Source organism: Gossypium arboreum, chromosome 6 (assembly GCF_025698485.1).
Source record: "Gossypium arboreum isolate Shixiya-1 chromosome 6, ASM2569848v2, whole genome shotgun sequence".
Lineage (NCBI taxonomy): Eukaryota > Viridiplantae > Streptophyta > Magnoliopsida > Malvales > Malvaceae > Gossypium > Gossypium arboreum.
Window position 1 is genome coordinate 98,427,331 of NC_069075.1, and position 6,528 is coordinate 98,433,858.

The 6,528-nt window shown below is 37.6% G+C and overlaps 1 non-coding gene across 1 annotated transcript; it reads left to right on the forward strand.

The window, feature by feature from the left end:
* Window positions 1-346: 346 nt before the first annotated feature.
* Window positions 347-453, forward strand: LOC128294731 (small nucleolar RNA R71). The gene has a single exon (XR_008285038.1). It is a non-coding gene; the product is annotated as a small nucleolar RNA R71 (small nucleolar RNA).
* The last annotated feature ends 6,075 nt before the right edge of the window (window positions 454-6,528 follow it).

Consider the following 6,528-nt stretch of genomic DNA (forward strand, 5'->3'; position numbering starts at 1 on the left):
TTCATCAAATACATTATCTTTACCACAATAAACACAAGATAGCTCGACTGATTTCATCTCTTGGACTGTAGCTGGCCTCTTCATTGTTTTGATCATATTAACTAAGGAGGATACTTGGGATGTCAATGAAGTGATTGTATCAAGCTCAATAGTGTCCGCCGCTCTCTTGCTAGTCCTAACTCGCATGGTAGGATATTGATAATCATTGTTGGCAATCCATTCCAAAATCTCATATGCTTTATTATAGGAATTATTCAACAAAGTACCATTGGCAAAAACATCGACTACCATCCTTGTATATGCATTCAACCCATTATAAAACCTCTCAATTTGTGTCCAGTGCTAGAACCCATGCATAGGACATTTTCTAAGAAGTTCCTTAAATCTTTCCCAGGCTTCATAAAGCATTTCATTCTCTGATTGTCGAAAGGATGTGATGTCATTTCTGAGCTTGGAATTCATGTTTGGCAAATTATATCATAGCAAAAACCTTTAGTACAAGTCATTCCATGAGCCTCTTTTCCCAATCGCAAAGCATTAAACCATGCTCCTTTATGATCTCTCAAGCAATATAGGAACAATTTAAGCCACAAGGCATCTTCAGGAACACTCTGTTTTCTAAACAAGTCAAAGACCTCTAGAAAAGGTCTTCAATTTATTCTTGGATCTTTAGTGGGCAACCCCCTGAATTTTCCAACTGTTTGCAACATTCGGAACATTACTGGTTTTAGCTCAAAATGCTGAGCTTGTATGTGTGGTCTTACTGTCCCTGGATTCAGGTCATCCAAAATTGGAACTACAAGCTCTTGAAAAGGTCTATCTCAGTCATCTATCACATAATGAATAGGAAAATTGACATCTCAACTATTTGGATTCAATGGATCATTCAAGCCAGGATCATTTTCTTCCATAGCTATATTACGTAATTCTCTTCTCCACCTTTGCAAAGTTTTTTCAATTTCTGGGTCAAAAGGATACTCATCTTTAACAAGAGTGCTTCTACTCATGCACTAATGGAAAAACTATAAAAATTAAATACAACTAAGTTAGCTAAAACTAATGCAACAAAAGAGAATAACAAAACCAAATTTCACCAATTGCAAATCCCTGAAAACGGCACCAAAAACTTATCGCTTGTAAATAGAATGTGCGAATTGTCCAAGTATAAACATCGAACAAATAATAAAGTGATGAGTGAGATTGTCTCCACAGGGATTAGATAGGTAGAATTTGGTTGAGTTATTAGAGTTAAGCTGGATTATGCTAAAGCAAAATAATAGTGAGAATGTAGTGACAAAATAAGAGAATAATGATATATAAAATGTACAAAACAAAACAATAATTCCACTACAAAGTAAGTACAGAAAAGAAGCTTAAGGAACTATAATGTTGATTAGGACGACTGAGATTACTAATACATCTACCCTTTTTAACTATTAATGTCATAGAGAAGTCTTCAACATTCTACTGCTTAATAGGTTTCTACAACAATCTACTTCTTTCGAGTGCAAAACCTTAGGTTATCTCCCCCTAAGATACTATATGTCTATAGACTTGAGTTTGGCTACCCCTAATATTTTCTACCTTCTTACATATGAAGCAAGGCTCTATGTCTAGAGGTTGCTGCAAATAAACAATTTATCTTTCACTCATATTATCTAATGTTTATCCAATTAACGTAACCCTGTCAACATTAAGTTATCTTTAATAACCTGCCACATATTCATCAATACACAGCCATTATAAAGTGTGAAATACCATTGAATAAAATAGTAGAATAATTCTAACTTAAATTGTGAAAAATAATAGAAATTAAAGGATTCAGTAAAGTAATCCCAAGTCTAAGAGATTTGGATCATATTTGAGTAAATCAAGTTCAAGTTTAATGCAATAACCAACATCATTTTTTTAACAATTAATTTCTAAAGGAAATGTGATAAGAATTAAAGGAGAAAATTCGAGATGATGGCTTTCACCTATTCAACTCTAAACAACAGGAACACAATGCCTTGCTTCTTCTTTAGCCACTTTCTTTTATGATCCTTCCCCACTTTGTCAAAAGTTGTTCCTCTTTTTTCTATAAAAATTTCCCTTTTATTAGGGTTCCCCCTTTGGCTTTTATAGGTTTGACCTTGTAAGGTAGGTCTATTAGCCCATAATCTTTTCTTTTTTTCAAGTGGATTTTTCTGGTACAAGTATAGCTGGGACTAAGTACAGTACGCATTAAGTGATGACTAGGCATTTTCCAAGTATTGCCATAGTATTTGTATTGGCAAAGTACCCAAAAGTTTTCACGACAAACCTTCAATCCTTTACCCATTTTCCTACACTCTGCACCAGTCAATCAACCACCAAGCAGGTCCTTCCCACAGGCAATTAAAAGCAACATGTAATAGCACTTAAACACAATCCAAACTTTTAGTGCAATGCTCTAAAAATATCAATGCAATATCCTAAAATGCAACTAAAATCACTTAAGTATAGGCAATTAATTAAGTCTAAGGGCATGAACTATAACTCTTTTCAAGAGTTATCAGCATGGGAGGGGGCGGAGGTTGTTGAGCCATTGGATTTGTTTTCCTAAAAGTTGTGAACCATTCAAACATAATATGGAAGATGGCTTCCCAAGCCTCACTTCCTCTGCACACAAAAATGGGCTTGCTATGGATATCCCATCTACGGAGGCTTGATCATTGCTCTCCACTTTATCGAAATCAGGTCAGTTGGATGAAATCTTTAATCTAAAAGAGAAACATAATCAATTTGAGTCAAGAGATATCACGCTATTACAGGCTATAAAATGACATGTATTTCTATACTTTAGACATGCTATGTTAAGCCTGAGAACTGACTAAATTGTAACTCTGATACTACTAAATGTAAAACCCCTAACCTGTCTTCGTCACTAGATTAGGGTTTTAGAGTATTAGAATACAAATCGAATAAATTAACATCACATAGAAACAATTAACCCATTTTAAAATATTAACATTCCATTCCAACATTTATTCAAAGCATAAATACCTTTGTCGACCTTAAATCGAGCCTATGGGGCCTTAAAAATTAGTTTGGGAACAATCAGGGACCAATTTTAAAAAAACTAAAAATTCTAGAAAAATTTGAAAATTTTGGAAACAAGGATCACATGTCTACGTGACCAAGCCGTATGACATAGCCCAAGTCGTGTGGCCAACAGTTTACAATTCGAAATATGGGTCACACGGCCATGTCGCAAGCCATGTGCCAGATTGTGTGTGCATTCGAAGTAAGGTCACATGGCTGTGTCGCCAAGCTGTGTCACTCTTTAAGACCATGTGGACCAACCTGCACCTAAAATCAATAGGAAACATGACCATGTAAGGAGCCCGTGTGTGGCACATGGCCGTGTGGAAAGTCGTGTTCCAGTCGTGTACTACCAAAGTAACCCCTAATACAAGCCATTTCAACCTCCATTTCTTGGGCACCAAACCAAACCATTTCCAAACATATTCACATGATTAAAACATATTCAAACACACATAAAAAATGACAAAATTAATCACTCTATGTACCTAACCAATATGCCATCAATTGGCACCACAATTCACATACCAAAACAATGCAACTCAATGCCATAAATCCATATCTTAAACATACATCACACACACCATTTAACCATTTCATTCACATTCCAATATACCATAAGCCATATATATTCACAAGGCATTCACAAGTGACCAAAAACACATATTTACATATATATTTACAAGCCAAAAACCAAAGCATATAGACAAGTAAACTCAAACCACATCACATTGGCAAATTAGCATAAAAACTGTAACACCCCTAACCTATATCCTTTGTCGGAATAGAATTACAGAGCATTACCATACAAACTAAACGTCAAACATACATTTCATCCATTGACATAAACATGATATAAACCATTAATTCATATACATATCATCCCTAAATTGAGCCCTCGAGGCCCTAGAAATACATTAGAAATAATTCAGGACTAAATTGGAAACAATTGGAAAGTATACAAAAAAGTTAGAAAATTTTAACTGCAGAGGTCACATAGTCGTGTGGCCAAGCCATATGGCCAGGCTGTGTGCCTCACACGGCTGAGACACACGCTCGTGTCTCAAGCCGTGTAACATTCGAAATAAGGACACACGGGTATGTCCCAGCCTATGTCCTCACCCATGTAACTCTTTGAGTAGGGTCACACGGGCATATCACACACCCGTATGCCAGGCCGTATAACTCTCAAAATAGTCCCACACGCCCGTGTGCCAGGCCGTGTGCTAGACCGTGTAATAGCCTAAGTTGTATGCAATAAAACCTACAGGGGACACAAGGCCGTGTTGCCAGGCCGTGTGTCATATATGACTGAGTCACACACCTTTGTGGACATGAATTTGCCCAAAAATAAGCCATTTCCATCACCAAATCAAACATATACCTAAAAGCATTTTGTGCACATAATCATGACATCCAAACCTTTCCAAAACATGCATATAATGACCAAATCAATAGACTTAAATCAATCAACCAATGTGCCATTTCAAGGCACTCCACAAGCAAACATCATAGCTTACTTAAACAAGCATATTTGCTCACATTTCCATCATTCACATTTAGCTTAATACATTTCCAAAACATGCCATATTTTAACCACAATCAAACCATTGTAATGCATGTCATTTAGGATATGTGAACTTCAAAAATCTAAATCAAGGAAACAGAGAAAATCCTGTAACGCCCCAAATTTTGGGCCTAGAAGTATCAGGTTTTGAGCAGGGGCACAGTTAAGAAGCTACTCATAAATATTTAGTTATGGAAGAAAGTGACACAATTTTGTATAGTGGTTAAGTGTTCTGGGAAGTGTCTGAGAAGTCTTGGGTTCAAACCTGAGCAAGTGCAAAAAGTTTTGCTTTTAAAGGAATAAGCATTGTCTCTAGATAGTAGGTTTTTAATTAAAAATGGGTGAAGCATGTCATAAAAAGGCGTACTGATCTAGGGGATAAGGATGTGTGGAGTGTTCCAAGAGGTCTGAATTTCAAGTCTTACTTGACGCAAGGGAGTGTTTTGTTTTGCTAACAATGCTGTGGAGGAGTTGTGGTTTGACTGGAACACTAAAGTGTTTGAGTGGAATTCAAACTAAGTAGTTGAGGGATTTGAGGAGAGATTTAAAGAGGGTTTTTAAGAGAGATTAGGGGAGGAAAAAGTGGGATTTGAAATATGGGAGAGTTTTTCCGAAATAAGGACTCTGACCACTCAAATTTTGGCTAGGGAGTAGTAGGATTTTTCTCTTCTCATTATCGGTTCTGACTTGAACTTTTTTTTTCTTTTTTTTCCTTCATTTGGTGCCGAAGTTCACTTCCTTTCATTTTTTATTGAGGCCGAATATTGTGGTTGTAAGCTCGGGTATTTGTCATTTCAGGTCTATTTCGATTTTTCTCTCCACAACAGTGCCCTTGCTGATCGACTGTCTCCTCTCCCTCTCTTTCTTTTTCTTTCGGGTTTTTGTTCTTGATTCCATTAGCTGGTTTCTTTTCTCTTCTTCCCTTATCAATATGAGTTTGCCTTGGTCGATTCTCTGCACCCCACTCCCTCACTCAAGGATTAGCCGAATGCACCTTATTTTCCTCTTTTGATTCTTTCTGGTGTTAACAGATTTCCTCTCTCTTCATTGTGCTATTGTGATCGAATACCCCCTTCATCTCTCTCTCAATTCTGTCCCCTTTTCACCTTACACCTTGGCCGAATATTTAGTCTCCCTTAATCAATTCTCTCTTGGCCAAATTCTCTATTTTTCTTAAATAGAGGTGCGATTGTTACATCTTGAGCCTTGGTTCGAGTGGGTGCTTCTGGGGGGTAGGTCGGGGGTAGGTCGAATTCTACTATCTTCTATTCTTAGTCTATGCTCTCGGTAAGTTTCTATTGACGTGGTTCGATTATTTGTGTGTATGGTCTTAGTTAACTGATGGCAATTGGGATGCTAGTGGTATTTAAAGATTCCAAGCGATCTCTTGCAATGGTTTTAGTGTGTGATCGATCTGGACAAGTGATAGGTAATCTTATGAATAAGTGTTTTTTATTAGAGTTTTCTTCGACTTGATTGTTGGCCTATTAATCGAAACTTCTGTTTGAAATAGGTTGAAGTGCTCATGGGCTGATTCGCACGTTTTCGCAGCAAGGTGTGTAACCACACTACTATAAACGTAGATAGGCAAAAGCTGGAAAAGTACGACTATTGACGCTACACGAACGTGCGCTTACTCGTGTGGTAATCTTAACACATAGATCGTAGACGTTAGATCATAGAGGCCACCATGAGCGATTTAATGGGCTTAGGTCGTTCTAGGCCACGTTGGGTCGGAATGAGCTGTGTGGGCCCCACGGGCTCGTGTGCCCCACACGGGTAAATCACACGGATGTGTGAAGAATATTGGACTAGGCTATGTATTCCACATGGCCAAGGCCATTTCTAGGCTATATGGACCACTCGGGCGTGTGGGCCCACATGGGCCTGCATTATGG